Genomic DNA, 16,724 nt, shown 5'->3' on the forward strand with positions numbered 1-16,724 from the left:
CAACTTGTCTGTTCCCCTTCCCCCAATTTCCCAGCACTGTTTCCATCCCCCCAATTCCCCAATAAAGAAATCTTTAAAAAAAAAAACAAAAAACCTCATGCTCTCCCTTGATTATAATATGGTCCCATTGGATGTGCTACCCAGAACTACTGTTTGCCCCAGCCCCCCTTCCTTATCCTCCCATCAGCAGTTAAGAATTACTGCTTTCAAGGTCTGTAGGGGATGAAAAAAGCTGAGCTCTATATCGGAGGTATTTGAAAATGAAAGAGTTAAAGGCCAATCAAGGTAAAAAAAATACACGTATATTATCAGAGATGTGCACTTGTTCGTCCACTTACTTTAAGGGCCTGTGGAATTTGTAACAGCTACTAATATTATCAGACACACCCGAAAGGCTTAAAATTTCACTCTTTACCTAATCTGAGAAAAGAAGAAAAAATGAAACATATATGAATAAAATAAGAGAGAATAAATATAAAGCATATGCTATATACACATACATATCATATTTCAGGTGTGTATGCTTGTGTGTGTATATATAGACATACCTGAGGGTACTCAGACTAAAGGTGGGTAGGTTAATAAGAAAATATATTGTTTGAAATGAAGGAATTTTCCAAACAGAAAAAAAAATAGCATAAGAGAGGCTAAAAAGAACAATCTGTATAGAAAATGATTGAAGGATGTCCTTGGCCTTAAGAAGCACCAAGAGGGGAAGCTAAAAATGGTTAGATGGTGACACATGAAAGCAGGAATCAGAGGCTCTTGAAGGTCAGGCTTGGTGCTTTATACATGAGATAACTGATAACAGAAAACCACCATGTTTTGGACCAAGGAAAGCAATGTAATAAAAATAGTTATTTTGGTATTTATCTTGCAATTGTAAGAATCTGCAATGCCTGAGTTAGAGATGTTGAGACTCATTATAGAGATTCAACAGGAAGCTTGTAGAGCATATAAAGTGATGTTGTGGCTATGGAAAATAAAGAAGTGATCTTGAAAAACTCAGAAGGATTTGGCATATAATAGGATGTGTGTGACAAAAGATACAGTCAGAAATAAACAATTATAATACCAATATAAGGTGTTCTATAATAAAGACAGAGTTCATAGAAGGTAAAGCAGGAAATGTAAGGAAAAAGATTAAGTCTCTTGTGGAAGGCAAGAAAGTTTCTCATAAAGTTTACACATATTCTTAATTATAATAGTTACCACATTTTTAATAATTATTTTGTGTGACTGTGTGTTATCAGTTCACATACCCTGATAAGCAGATGCCAAGATGGAGTACAAGAAATTTATTGGAGGTAAAATCCATAAAACACAAGGAAAGAAGGAGCAGAAGTCAGCGGGGAAAGCTTTTACACCGTGATGCGTGTCTGACACCTGTGAATGGAAAAGGAGAAGGAAGTAGGATTGGGTAGGAAGAGCTTCAGACACAGGGCAGTGCTAAGAAAAATTTGATCAGACCAATGGGGAAATCCAGCACAAAGATTATCTACAGAGGAGTCTTGCTTTAGGCAAAGATGGTCTTGCCTAGTACCTCCACCATTCTCAATCATTGACTGGGAGCTGCTTGGAGAGAACCTGACCTCAGCTCAAAGACTACCTGAGATCCCAAAGGCCCAGCAGTAGTCAGATAATTGCAAGGAGTGGCAGGTGCTCTCTATAGGAAGAGCTGAGTAGAGCACTTTCATGGATGCTCCAATCTGACTTGCTAAAATGCTAATTTCTTCCAAGCCATGGATCAAGTCATAGTCTATTTGTATTTCCAGCATTTATTATAGTACTTAAAACTCAGTAAGCACACACACAAAAAATGCTCAATGAAATGACATTTTTAAATGCAATATTATGTTAGTCATTATGAATGTAAATTGTATAAATATGCATTATTTATCTGATCATATAAATCTTATACAAATATAAATGACACTGTTAGGTAACAAAACCTAGGTGATTCAGGAAAAGGTAAAAACAGAAATTGCTGCAGGCATATAAATCTTACACAGAATGGGCCCAAAGGAAGTCCTAAAAGCCTGCCAAATTCCAAATTCCCAAAGACATCTGGGTAATAGACTTTTGTTATAGTTCCACAGAAATTAACTTAGGAATGTGTTTGGCCCAAACTACTATAGCTCGGAAGGTTGAGAATGACAGACAAGCTGTTCAGAGCTAAGTGTACTGAGTGTACAGTGCACTGTACCTTTGCAATAATATTGTACCTTGTGCAACTGTGAAATTTATTAGTTCTTATGTGACCCTTGCTCACTCAAATTTAACATGTGCAACTGTGTGTCAACTGGTAAATTCCATTTGAGGGTTCCATAAATTTACACTTCCATCTATCATTAAACAATGTTGCAGCTCCTCTATTGTGTACTTTAACTGAGCTGACTTCCTTGTGTTTATTTTAGTTTAAACTTAATCCAAGTGATATCTGCGTATAGCCCCTTTCAGCAAACATTTTCAATATGGTGGTTATGTAGATTGGTGGCAACAGTGAAATTGATACAAAAACTCTGAGACTTATTATGGCTACATCTCTGAGGAGAAAGATCTGGGATAATAGAGGGCAAAGGATTGAAACTGTGATGCCTACTTGCTTTGCTCACCTTCTATGACTTGACATGAATAAAACCTTAACACAAGTGATGAAAGGTAAAATTTTTCAATGAAGAATGAGTAATATGCCATTAACTCTCAAAGGTCTGAACATCTGGGTAAAAATTATTAACTTTAATAATTGTTAATTATTTAAATATTGATTAATAATAAATTCTTCCAGAGGTCCAGTAATTCCTGGACACAGTGACAAGGAACTCATTGAAACTTGGGGAGTGGTAGGAAGTAGAGGTAAAAGTACAAGAACAAAGGTTACAATCAATATAAAGATTTGTACCACATTAAGAGTCATCCGATGGGCTGGGGCAGTTAGAAAATGTGTGAAGAAGAAGGTGCTTTAAGAGCCCAGTTCTGGGCTGGCCGAATGGCACGATGGTTAAGAACTGGCTTGGGACACCAGAGGGCCCCAGTTCGGATCCCACATATGAGGGCCAGTGACACTGCCCTCCACAGCTAACATGCTGAACAACAGCTCAACCTGGAGCTGGGCTGCCGTGAATCACCGGCGATGGTGTAGGCTGCAGCCCCTGCTGCAGTGGGTTGTCATCGGCTACCGTATGTAGCCAGCAGCCAGCGTGAGCGGCCAGCAGCCGCAGTGAGAGGCCATCCAGAAGCCAGCAATTGATGTGCCTTACCCGGGAAGAGCGCAATGATGGTGCCAACTTGGGCCAGTGAAGCAACGTTCTCCACAAGTAGACTGAAGAACAAAAGGACAGCAACTTATCTGTTCCCCTTCCCCCAATTCCCCAATAAAAATCTTAAAAAAAAAAAAGAACCCAGTTCTTAAAGAAAAGGAATAAAGAAGGACATTAAGACAAGAAAGAGTTGCAGAAATAGAAGAGACTTACCGCACTCTAGGTATGGTAAGGAGGCCTTTGCAAAGAAATGTTGGTTAATTATTTGTTCATTTATTTATATCTTCTCTTGCCTCAAAAAGGATTTGTAGCAGCTTATTGAAATGTTAAATTGGGATCAAATTGTGTGGTAGGACCTTGAATTTTAGGGAATAAAATTTCTTTGTCATTTAATGAAGAATTAACAGCGTCAATCAGAATTGTGTTTAATGAATGTCCATCTTTCAGCAAAGTGTGGAGTGATTGCATGTGAAGGTAATATATAAAATATATATAGGTATGTACATATATTTCATTATATATATATACACACTATTCATATATATTTCATATATATATATATATATATATATATATATATAGTTGTAGGAAAAGTCATGATATATTTTTTCTATGTTTTTCATTGCAAAAATGCATCATGACTTTTCCGACAACCCAATATATATGCAGATGCCCAAAGACTGATTAATTTCTGAGGAGCACCCTTAAGAGAGATGAACATCTTTTCAGTCTATATCACAAGTAAAGGAAATGGTTTGTTTGTTCCTATAGTAAAACTATTTCTTTTTTATGTTATAACTTGTGAGAGTTACAAATAGTTGTATATAAAAGTACCGGCTGAAAAAAATGGGTATAAGTGGGCTACAAATCAACATCATAATGCCAAACATATGGGTCCACTTGCAGGGCACCTAAGTGGGGCAAAGAGACCTCAGGGAACTATCCCAAAAGACAACCAAGAGAACACATGTTCTTAAACCATCCTTATACACAGTGTTCTTATCCAATGGGTACTCCTTAAATGTTTTGTGCCTTAGAAGTGAGGAATTGGCTGGATGTATAATTTCATTATTGTTTTTCAAACTTCAAACTCACGCAGTACACATGAAGAGATCAATTAGAAAACCATTGACATGTCCAGGAAAGAATAAATGGGGCGGCGGGGGGGGGGGAACAGAGGAAATGGAAAAAAACAAATACAAGAAATATCATGAAGAGCTGGCAGGATCTGGACACTGATTAAATGTGGGAGTTGAGAGAGAAATCAAAGACTAAAGGTTTTGGATGAGGTTAATAATAGAATGGCAGTGTTTTAAAAAAAAAACAACAACAACATTGTTTTCCAAAATGAAATCTATATGATCTACTTGGAAAAGTAGAGCAGACAGATAAAAATGAGCAACCAAAGAGCGTTTAGGGGTTGACTGCCTGAAATCTGTACCTTGAGGTGAAGCTGGCACCACAAATCATTTTCTACCTAAAATAACCCATGAATTCCCCTACACCATTTGCAAAAACATCTCTGAATGTGCATTGCTTGTTTTAAACTTGTTCCTATTCCATCCTTTTCTTGAGCTGACCCTGATTCTTGGATCTATTCTCCATTTATATCCCTGCTCCTAAGACAAGCGCTTGATTTTTGGTGTTTCCAGTTTGACTCTTAACTCTTCCTGAGGGACTTAATTTGAAATAACTCCTAGAAGCTCTTGCTTCTCCGGACAGCCTCCTCTGACCACAGCTCTGATCCTGACCCATTTTCAAGACTTAAACTGCATCCATCTAAACAACCATAATGAAAGTATTTAAAAAGAGCTTGAGATGGCAATGTGGGAGTCATCCACAAGTCAAAACTTTAGGCATTCTATGAAAACAGAATAGAGGTTCCTTAAAAACTTAAGAATAGAGCTACCACAGTAATCCCTCTTCTGGGTATCTACCTCCCAAAATTGAAAACACTTATTCATAAAAATATATGTACCCCTATGTTCACTGCAGCATTATTCACAGTGACCAAGACATGGAAACCAGCTAAGTGTCCTTCGATGGGTGATTGGATAAAGAAGATGTGGTACATATACACACAATGGAATACTACTCTGCTGAAAGAAAAGATGAAATACTGCCATTTGGGACAACATGAATGGCTCCTGAGAGTATCACGCTAAACAAAATGTCAGGTGGAAAAGGACAAGAACCAGTTGACTTCACTCATATGTGGGATATAAAACCAAAAGCAACAAATGAACAAACAAAAGAAACTCATAGACACAGACAACAGTATGGTGGTTACCAGAGGGGAATGGGGGTGGGGAGAGAATGAAAAGGGTAAAGGGGGTCAAATATATGCTGACAGGAGGAGACTAGATTTTGGGCAGTCAGCACACAATGGAATATACAAATGTTATTATAGAATTGTACACCTGAAATTTGTATAATGTTATTAACCAATGTTACCCCCAATAAATTTAAATTAAAAATAACTGTAGGCATGAATGAGGCCATCAAGGCAAGATTACAGAGTGATAAAAGAAATTTTAGAAAATATCCACTTTTAGGAGTGAGGAGAATATGCAACAAAGGAAGCACAAAAGGAACCATCAAAAGGTGGTAAAATGATCAGCATTTGGCAGAACATGGAGTCCAAGGAAGAAAAGAATTTCAAGGAGGAGAGAAGAAAGAAGCTGTGAAAATCACATACAAGAGGTTAAACTGTAAGAGAGCAAAGAGAGTATAGATATACCACTAAACTTTCAAAACTGGAAGCAAAAGCAATGTGAGAAATAGGAGAAAAACTTGTGGAAGAATCAGTTTTAAAAGAAGGATTTTTCTTTTCTGTGAGTAGAGAGGCTGAAGCGTGTTTACAGGAAAATGATGTGGTCATTAAAAAATGAAAGCAGGCCGGCCGAGTGGCGCGATGGTTGGGAACTCGCTTGGGATGCCGGAGGGCCCCGGTTCGGATCCCGCATGTGAGGGTCGGTGGCGCTGCCCTCCACAGCTGAGATGCTGGGCGGCGGCTCAACCTGGAGCTGGGCTGCCATGGGTCGCCGGCGACGGCGTGGGCTGCAGTCCCTGTGGCGGTGGATTGCAGTGGGCTGCCGTGTGTGGCCAGCAGCCAGCGTGAGCGGCCAGCAGCCGCAGTGAGCGGCCGTCCAGATGCCGGCGACTGATCTGCCTCGCCAGAGAGGAGCGCGGTGATGGTGCCGACTTGGGCCAGTGAGGCAACGTCCTCCACGGCTGGATTGAGGAGCAAGGCGACGGCAGCTTGCCTGTTCCCCTTTCCCCAATTCCCCAGCACTGTTCCCATCCCCCCAATTCCCCAATAAAAATCTTTAAAAAAAAAATGAAAGCTTGAAGATCAAATGAGAGAGAAAAAGTAATTGATGGAACCAGCTCATAAGGTTGGCAAAGGGGAAGAAATCAAAACTAGTCATAACCGTATGTCAAGAAGAAATAAGACAACGTAGCATCACAGGGGTTGAAGAAAAAGACATGCAAAAATAGGTAAAGGGGTGTTAACAGCTTCAAATGCTAGAAAACAGATGACTAGGAAACCTGAAAAAGGACCATTGGTTGCCTACTAAGTAAAAGATCACATTGTGCCCTCAATAGGGAACAGAAGCGAGGTTGCAGATGGATAAGAATTAAGTAGAGTGTGGGAATGGAGTCAATGGAATTATAATAGATAAGCATGATATCGGGGGTGGGAGGGCAGTGGATGGGCGAGGGGTTGTTACTTTGTGAGGGGTTTAAAGAATAACTATTGCATTGTTCTGTATACCTGAAACTAATAATAATAATTTTTTTAAAAGTAAAAGGTAGGAGGTAGATGTATACCACTCTTTGAGACCTTTTGTGAAGAAAAGAAGGATGGGCAGTAATTCAAGAGATGCAGAATCAAAAGATTTATACAAAATTAGGGGGAATGAGTGTATTTGCAGAGGAGAGGAATATAGAGTTAACACAATAGAGAGGGAGAGAATAAAGGCACTGGCAAAAGAAAATAATTCCTGGGCCGGCGGAGTGGCGCAATGGTTAAGAGCTGACTTGGGACGCCAGAGGGCCCCGGTTCGGATCCCACATATGAGGGCCAGTGACACTGCCCTCCACAGCTAAGATGTGCTGAACAACAGCTCAACCTGGAGCTGGGCTGCCATGAGTCGCTGGCGACGGCGTATGCTGCAGCCCCTGCTGCAGTGGGTTGCCATGGGCTACCGTGTGTAGCCAGCAGCCAGCGTGAGCAGCCAGCAGCCGCAGTAAGCAGCCGTCCAGAAGCCAGCCACTAATGTGCCTCACCCGGGAAGAGTGCAATGATGGTGCCAAATTGGGCCAGTGAAGCAATGTCCTCCACAACTAGACTGAAGAACAAAAATGACAACAACTTGTCTGATCCCCTTCCCCCAATTCCCCAGCACTGTTCCCATCCCCCCAATTCCCCAATTAAAAAAAAAAAAGAATTTCTGCAGTAAGGCAGGAAGGAAGGGGAGAAATTGAATCCAGAGCACAGGCTGAAAGATAAGTCTGGAAGGAGGATAAACAGCTTGCACTGGAAAGAAGAAAAATAAGATTCAGTGAGTGTACTGAGATATTTTTAGAAAGGGAGTAACTTCAAACTTAGTCCAAATTCTCCCAAGGTCTTTATGAATGGCTGTCATTAACAACTCAGCTATGTCAGGTATAAATCATGCATAACAACCTTATGTTTCACTTGAATGTTTCATTTAAATGATTTGTTTGAATTCTTTTTGAGTCTGGTACCTAGTCTTTATGCTCTATTTGCATTGGATTAAGGAAGAATAATATACTTAATTTAAATTGAGAGGCTGGAGTCAAAATGATAAAATTTAAAAATCACAATATTTAGGGGATTATTCACTGCAGTAAACAAAGTCCCAGGGAACAAAGGCTCTGTCTTCTTCCTAAGAAAAATAAAAAGAGAGAAATGAATGATGAGGTTGCAGAATAGAAAGGAGAATCTTTATGTTCACTAGTACGTGAACGTACTAGTACGTATAGCATTGCAGACCTGACTCATAACTTCAGAGACACAAGTCAAAATCCACGTGCAGTGCCACCCCAGGTAATAAGAGACATAAAAGAAAGGTGGGAAGGAGGAAGGTAGCAGGGAAATGGGTCCATATGAAACCTGATCTTTTTATAATCAGCTTTCCATATTCTGCAGAAAGCTAAAAGCTGTCTCTCAGACCCCTTGCAGTGACTATTCTGGGTGTGACCTAGGTTCTGCCAATCAGATGCACATGCAGGGGACTAATGTTCAGAATTGAATTAAATGGAAAGAGAGAGAGCACTTGAGTCATAATTGCCTGGTGCTGATTAGCAGACAGTGGGGGACTCTGAAATCAACAATTCTGGCAGGGGCTTCTGGGCTCCTCCATTGGAGGTAAGATGTTCTGTTTCAGGAGCCAACAGGCCTGCCAGAGGCTGACTTGCATAATGGTGGAGACAGTGATTGGAACAGCAGTTTCCTTGGCAGATCAGTCCTGCCAAGTTATTCTGGGGTTCATTCTTAGAGGTCCAGTGAAAAGTCAACCCCTCCAGCTAGTCCAGTGATTTTTAAGCACTTAAGTAGGTCTCTATATTATATCCCTTTTTGTGAGTGGTCTCTGTGTCCTGAAACTGGAGCCTGAATAATACAACACACTGGTCAGGGACAGCAAACTATGGTCCTTGGGCCATAACTGGCCAGCCATCTGTTTTTTATGGCCTAGGGGCTATGAACAGTTTTCACATTTTTAAATGGCTACATTTAAAATTATTATATAAATTAGAGTTGTGAGATTGGCTAAATAAAAATATTAGATGCCAAATTAAATTTTAATTTTGGATAAATAACAAATAATTAAGTATGCCCCAAATACTGTATAGGGCATACTTACACTAAAAATATAAGTACCTTAACATAAAAGTACTTATATAATATATATATTTTATACATATATCTCCTTTATATATATATTTTATGTAAATATATATATATAACATATATATATAAATACATATATATATAAAATATATATATATTAAGGATATATATATATCCTTAATTTCACTTTTTGGCCTGTAAGTTCTAAAATTTTTAATATGTGGCCTTTGAAAGAAAGACTATATATTTTATATATATATATATGTATATATTTATATATATATATATACATATATATATATATATCCTTAATTTCACTTTTTGGCCTGTAAATTCTAAAATTTTTAATATGTGGCCTTTGAAAGAAAGACATTAAGGGGATTTGTGAATTATTATAATGAATGACCTCTCTGCACACACGTCCCTGGTTGTCCAGGCCTGTTGAACCAATTATCTCAGTTAAACAATTAATGAGCATATACTATGTGCAGCACCCTGGGGAGAATAAAGGGAGAGGCTGTGCTCTTTGCACTTACTACTTGGGAGTAAACTGGAGAACCCCGAAGTGGTCAGAACAGCTAAGGGAGGCCCCTTGGTAAAGGACGCTGATGCTGGAGGGCCTTAGGCCTCGGTGCTAGGACTCACCACCAGAAATCAAGATCCAAAGGAAAGGGGCAGGGACATTTCTCTCTGTGAGAAAGCATACTGGTTGTGGTCTTCAGGGTGCTAGAAACAGACAGGATAGGCTCTAAAGCAGAAACATCCCTCCTATGCGATCTTATCACATTCTGCTTGGATCTGGAGAGATGGCCCAAGACTATCCCTATCAGGAGAGCCCAGGAATCGCTATGGACTACAATAAAGGATGAGACAAAATGCAGGAGGCCCCTGACTGCAAAAAAAAAAAAAGGAAAGCAGGTCACATGGTATGCCAGTTAGTAAGGTATTAAGCTATTGCCTATCAACCCCAAGCCCACCCTTCTTTACTCTGCCTTGTGAGGCTGCATGTGGGACTCTGCAACCACACCTAAGCTTGTTGGCTCCTTCCCTCTTAGGCTCCTCAAACACAGGCTCTCAAAGGAGAGACCAGGCTGGGGGAGACAGAAGAGATTTGCTCTTTCCCATCCGTTTCCAAGGACTTCCTGGCTACAGCAGTTCCTTCAAAGCAACGCTTCTCTACCTTGGTAGCAGCAGCGCCTTCCTGCCACAGCATCTAAATCAAGTTTGCCATTTTCCCAGCACTCTCAAAACCAGCCTCAGAGATGCCAGCACCATCCAGCTGGTACCTCCTCAGAGGTTTTGAGTTTCAGCTCTTGGGGTCCCCTTCTTAAGTTTTCATGATTCCAACCATATTAAGCTCAAATCTCCTTTAAAAGAGCTGGCTGTGAGGAGCTTGGTTGACTGATTGCCCCAGCTGTGTCTGTCACTGTGGACCCATGACCACAACTGAGCTGAGGTCAAACGCCTACCCTTTTCCCTCTGCCCCTCCCCAACCGAAGCCCTGGTCGATGCCTGCTAATGCTGGCCACGGTGCAGTAATAGTGCCAGCCCGTTCCTATGGGATGCAGGAATCCAGTAACGGGCATGATGGCTGGGAACTCCTCACCAACCTGGTCGAAACTTTGTTAGAGCTGCTCCGTCTGAGAGTTTTCTGCCCTCCCTCTTTTTTCACAGGTGTCAGACCGGTCCCAAGGTCTGAAAGGTTTTTTCTGCCTACTTCTGCTCCCTCTCCATTTATTCTCACAAGAGTTCCTCCCCATAAATCTCTCATACATCAAATTTCACCTTTGTGGCTACTTCTCCAATGAATTAACACAGAAGTCGTAGTAGCCCAGGTGAGGGACAGACGATACCAGCTTGAAGGAGGATGTTGGCAGTGAAGATGGAGAGAAAGGGACAGATATGACATCTATTACCATGTATACAGAAATAATACACAGCACCTGCCTGCTGGGTGATTGGATGTGGAGGAAGGTAGAATGAGGGATTTTAAATTCTATCAAATGACACTGGACTACAGCCTCTAGTGACTTTGCATGTAACTGCCTGTTTGACAAAACAACGTTTCTTTGGGGGTTCCTTGAGGTAAATGCTTCTTTTCAAAATTTAAATTATGATAGGAAACATTCCAAAGGGAAATTATATCAGAGATATGCAGAGACTCAACAGCCTGTTACTATATTAATATTTCTCTCCCTTACCCTTTATCATGTGTTAGGTTGTTTTGTTGTTTTGTTTTGTTTTTGTTTTCTGTATATCTTCCATTTAAACAAATTTAAGTTATTTCTCAAAACTCGTTTTGCTCTCAGCAGCACTTGTCATCAGTGGTCTCTTACAGTCTCTTTAGCCCCTTGTCTTGTAGGACGCCAAACTCTCTCAGTTCTCTTCCCACCTCAACTGGCTACGCCTTCTCCATTTCTATTGCCCCTTGCTCCTTCTCTGCTTGACCTTTTAAATCTTGGAGTGCCCCTAGGCTCAATCCTCCAGCCTTCTCCTCCATTTAAAGTCATTCCCCTCACCTGGATAAAGACTACTTTATCCAGTCCAGTGGCTTCATAAACCATTAATATGCTCATGACTCCAAATGTACATATGACACCCTCACAGCCTGACTTCTCCCTGAGCTCCAGGTTTGCTAAACATTTCTATTTTAATATCTAACAGGCATTTCCAATTTGACACATCCAACATGAATTTGTGACTTCCCATTAACACTTTCCCAGCTCCCTCTGCAATCCTCCTTCTACAGCCCTTCCCAGCTCTTGAAAAGCACCTCCCACCCACCCAGTGGGTTCCTAGCTTCCATAATTGCTCCCCTTCCTCCTCTCTGGACCTCCTAACTGTCAGCAAATCCTAACATGTCCTGTCAAATCTAACCTCCCCTGTCACTCCCCATCCCCTTTACTTGCTTTCCTTTTCTTCATAGAACGTTTTGCTATATAAACACGTGTGCATGTGTGTATACTTCCGTTTACTTATAACAAAACAAAACTAAAAACAAGAATGTAAGCTTGTCTCTTTGCTCATAGCTATTTCTCCAGTGTCAAGAGCTGTACGTGGCACATAGTATGCATCATAAATAGTTGTCAGATTAATGAATGCCTAAGGGAATAAATAAAAGAATTAAGGATAAGCCCCCTGCTGCTTTGGTGTTACCTAGTTTTATCCGTTTAGGACTTACATTCTAAAAATCATTTCTTGCTTGCAAGTGGACGTACTCACTAGTAGAGTTCATGGTCACCGAAGCTATTACCATAACAAAAGTAATTACATTTTACTAACATTTTAATCTCATATTTATTTATTGTTTTGTGCTTCACAGGTACTATCTGCAAAGTGAGCAAGTGTATGGATACATCCCTACTTTTCAAGAAGCCTAAACACCTCCTAAAGTCACTGCCTCCAGCCAGCAATCAGTTGAGTCCCAAAGAAATTCAAATCCAGATGAAAAAAATAATAATAATGTTGGGTATGTTCTTTTCCCTTTCATCATTCTTAGTTGTCTCTTAAGAGCAGTCATCTCCCCATTATCTTGTAGTGGATTATTTGATGACTTCAGATAAATGTCCTAAACCTTGAACTTGGCCAACATTATCATTTGTTACCTGACAGAGCGCACCAGTCCTCTTCCCTTAGTTCCACCCCAGAAATTGTGTATCTTTTAAAACACTACTTCTTGCCAGTACCTTTGGCCCACACTAATGCTCATTTGATTTTTAAAAGCAAAATTACTTTTTCTGGCCCCAATAGACCCTTGAGCAGATGAGTATAGAAGCTATGCCATGAATTGATTGTTCCAGGGACATTTTAAGGTAAGAAAGCCTGAAAGCAACATATAGGAGGGTCAGTGTGTTTTCCTGCCAAATGGTTTTCCTGAGAGCATTTGGTTAAAAAGCCCATCTTTCCAGTCCAAGTTTAAGGGAGTTTCTGGGGAAAAGAGCCTTTATCAGTGAGCTATTAGAAAAATCCTAGAACTTAAGGAAGACGAAACCAGACCTGTACCCAAGAAAAGTGTCATTAAAGAAAAATGTGTGTTGTGTCACCTTTGAAATGGAAAGCATTACTTATGCAATAGAAAACAATTTACAGGTTTAGCTTCTGCTGAAAATAATGGGTGATTAGGTGATTAAGAAACTATTAATTAGGCCAGCTGAGTGGCACGTTGGTTAAGAGCTTGGGACACCAGAGGGCCCCGGTTTGGATCCCACATATGAAGGCCAGTGACACTGCCCTCTACAGCTAAGATGCTGAACAACAGCTCGACCTGGAGCTGGGCTGCCCTGAGACGCAGGCGATGGCGTAGGCTGCAGCCCCTGCTGCAGTGGGTTGCCATGGGCTACCGTGTGTAGCCAGCAGCCAGCCAGTGTGAGCTGCCAAGAGCCACCATGAGTGGCTGTCCAGAAGCCGGCAACTGATCTGCCTCACCCAGGAAGAGCGCAATGATGGTGCCAACTTGAGCCAGTGAAGCAACGTCCTCCACAACTAGACTGAAGAACAAAAGGACAGCAACTTATCTGTTTCCCTTCCCCCAATTCCCCAATAAAAATCTAAAAAAAACACAAGAAACTATTAATCAATCAGCAAGTCTAGTGATCTAACTACATATTTTAAATACAACTTGCTAAATGAAAAGAAAAATGTGTCTTTTACAAGCAAGTTTCCCCTGTTTATCTCACACTTCCTAAAAAATACTAACTCCCCAAAAGTAAATGTATTCCAATATTACAAAGATAAAATAAATTTTAAAGTAATTTGATTCCTCAGCAGAAGGAAATTAAAGATATCTTTTTTTAAAAAAGCTATACATTTTGTGCATTACTGTAATTTCAGTTACATATTTGCCACAGAATACTCGACAAAAATGGTCTATGTCTTTATAGAGTACGAGATCTCCAATTTCCTTTTGGATAGCTGAAGTTATTTATTTTAATGTTTTACTTTGTGACAAAATTGTGTTTTATAATGTTGCTCACTGTCACTAAAGACCAGTCTTTACTTTGGTTTTCCTTCTTTGTGTTATATTTTTTTATTATGGCATTGTCCTAGTAGGCTTACCATCTATAATTCCTTCACTTGCTCATTCAACAATCATTTATTGATTATGCCAAGAGCTATACTGGATATTGGAAATATACCATGAATACTAACCAATGCCCTTAGAGTATTCACAGTCCCATTGTCCAATTTTGTGCTGGAATACCTAGCATTAAATATCATTGAGGAAAATTTTTAATAAACATATATCATATTACATTATTTGTTGCCTTGCTTGTCTCCCCCACCAGACTGGGGACTATTAAGGAGAGAAACCATACAATAGTCCTCCTGATTCTTCATAATTTGTCACAGTGCCAGGTCTACAGTAAGTGCCCAGTAGATATAGGTAACATCTTCTCAACTTAGACTTGGTCAATTCTAAATGTCTCGAGACTATCAGATAAAAGATAATGGTAAAAATCAATTGTGCTTCTCCTAACGGCATATAGAGAAAGTCAAAGAGTCTTGGACCAGGCTAGAAACTGTCATGATTAAAATGTGAAGTGAAGCTGGAGCTTGACTTGGTCTGGAGTGATATATATATTTCTGAGAATTACCTGATTGCTCATAAATCCAGGTTTAGAGAGATATGTTCATAGATATGTTGTGGGTTATCTAGGATGAGACGGCTGTCTATTACATCTCTGATGGATGCAGACTTGATCAAAATCCAAAATATTTGACCAACCATTTACTACAACACAAGGTCACCCAGTGAATGAATGATGATTCATTCATCCAGTCATCAGATATCTACTGAGCACTTACCATGTTCTAGAGAATGGATTGAATTCTGCATTAGATACTGGGTACTGTGCTCAATACTTTGTACAATCCCAGTAGAGACTCCTACTGTGCTAAATAGTGTGGCCTATTGGGCCTCCAGAGCACCAATTTCCCCTTCAGCACAGGGCTCAGAAGAAAGCAGGCAAGCAACATGCCCGTATTCAAATACTGGTCCTCTAACTCTAGTTCTTCTCCACTTATTCTAGAGGACTAAGCCAATAGGACCCACATAAGAAAGCTATCCTTAAGCCAAAGAGCTGAGAAGTGTAAGTGACCAACTCCATTTCTTACTAGTCTCATACTGATGCTGATTAGGACTTCCAGGAGTTGGGTTATCCCCTAACTGGGAGTCACCATAAAGTCTGGTATTCTGGAGGAAAAAGAATAAAAATATACATCAAATCAGAAAGCTCCTATAGAAAGATTTTGTTGAGGCAGAGATCCAAGATGGCGAAGTAGATAAACAGTGTGCCTGTTTCCTTCCATGGACAATTTAAAATTACAACTAAATTGTAGAATCAAACTGGAGAACCATCTGAAGTGTAGCTGAACAGAAGTTTTATAACTAAGGATGTAAATAAGAAGCCACATGAAACGGGTAGGAGGGGCAGAGATGGGAAATGGGTTGGCCCCAAACCTCGGGGTGGTAGTTGAGAGTCAGGAGGGATTCTCCTAGAGGAGCGAAAGGCCCCATCACCACACCAGATTCCCCAGCCCAAAGTACTGTGCCGGAAAGAGGACCCCCACAACACCTGGCTGTGAGAAATGGTGGGGATTCCAGCCATCCAGGCCAGACAGAAGGCTGCAGGAAACCCAGACATACTCTTACACAGCCCATGCACATACTCACTCACAGGCACTCCCCCTGGGCTCCAGCAGAGGGGCAGGGACTCCAGGGGGGCATTAGAGGCACATGGGGGAAACTGACTTATGTGGCTTCTCAGATAGGGCTGGAGGACAGTCACCATTATCATTGTGTGGGGTTCTTCTCCCATGCAGCCAGTAGTCAGGCACTATCTTTCCTGTATTGAGCCCTCCCCTACAAGGACAAATCTGAATCTGGCCTGGTGACCTCCACTGGAACCCTGCCCCACACAACTTCCCCAACACTGGAGGCACTTTTTCCACGAGTAGTCAGCCCCATCTGCATTGCACTCTTTCTTTGAAAACTATATGATTCCATGGGTCCCAAGCAAGTGGTAATTGGCCTCAGTGTGTTCTGAGACTTCTGCTGAATAGCTCCAGGCTCAGCACTGGCACCAAACAGAATCTACATTCACCTGGTGACAAGTATTCCCACTATTAAGAAGTACAAATTAGTTGTTACAAAGCAGTCATGGGGCTATAGGGTATAGCATAAGGAATATAGTCAACAATATTGTAAGAACTGTATGGTGTCAGATGGGTACCAGATTTGTTGGGGTGATAGATCGGAGGGGGATGGGGGCAGGGTGAAAAGGTGAAGTAATTAAGTATAAATTGGTAGTTACAAAATTGTCTTAGGGATGTAAAGCATAGGGAATATAGTCAATAATACGGCAATAACTATGTATAGTTCCAGGTGGGTACTAACCTAATTGGGGGATCACTTCTTAAATTATATAAATGTTTAACCACTATGCTGTACCCCGAAATTAATATAAAATAATATTTAATGGAAACCCCAAATGAAAAATTTTAAGAGGACAAAAAAGGTGAAGGGGAATAAGAGGTCCAAATTTTTAGGTGTAAAACAAATAAGTTTATGGGGTTGTAATATA

Source organism: Hipposideros armiger, unplaced genomic scaffold (genome assembly GCF_001890085.2).
Source record: "Hipposideros armiger isolate ML-2016 unplaced genomic scaffold, ASM189008v1 scaffold_162, whole genome shotgun sequence".
Classification (NCBI taxonomy): Eukaryota; Metazoa; Chordata; class Mammalia; order Chiroptera; family Hipposideridae; genus Hipposideros; species Hipposideros armiger.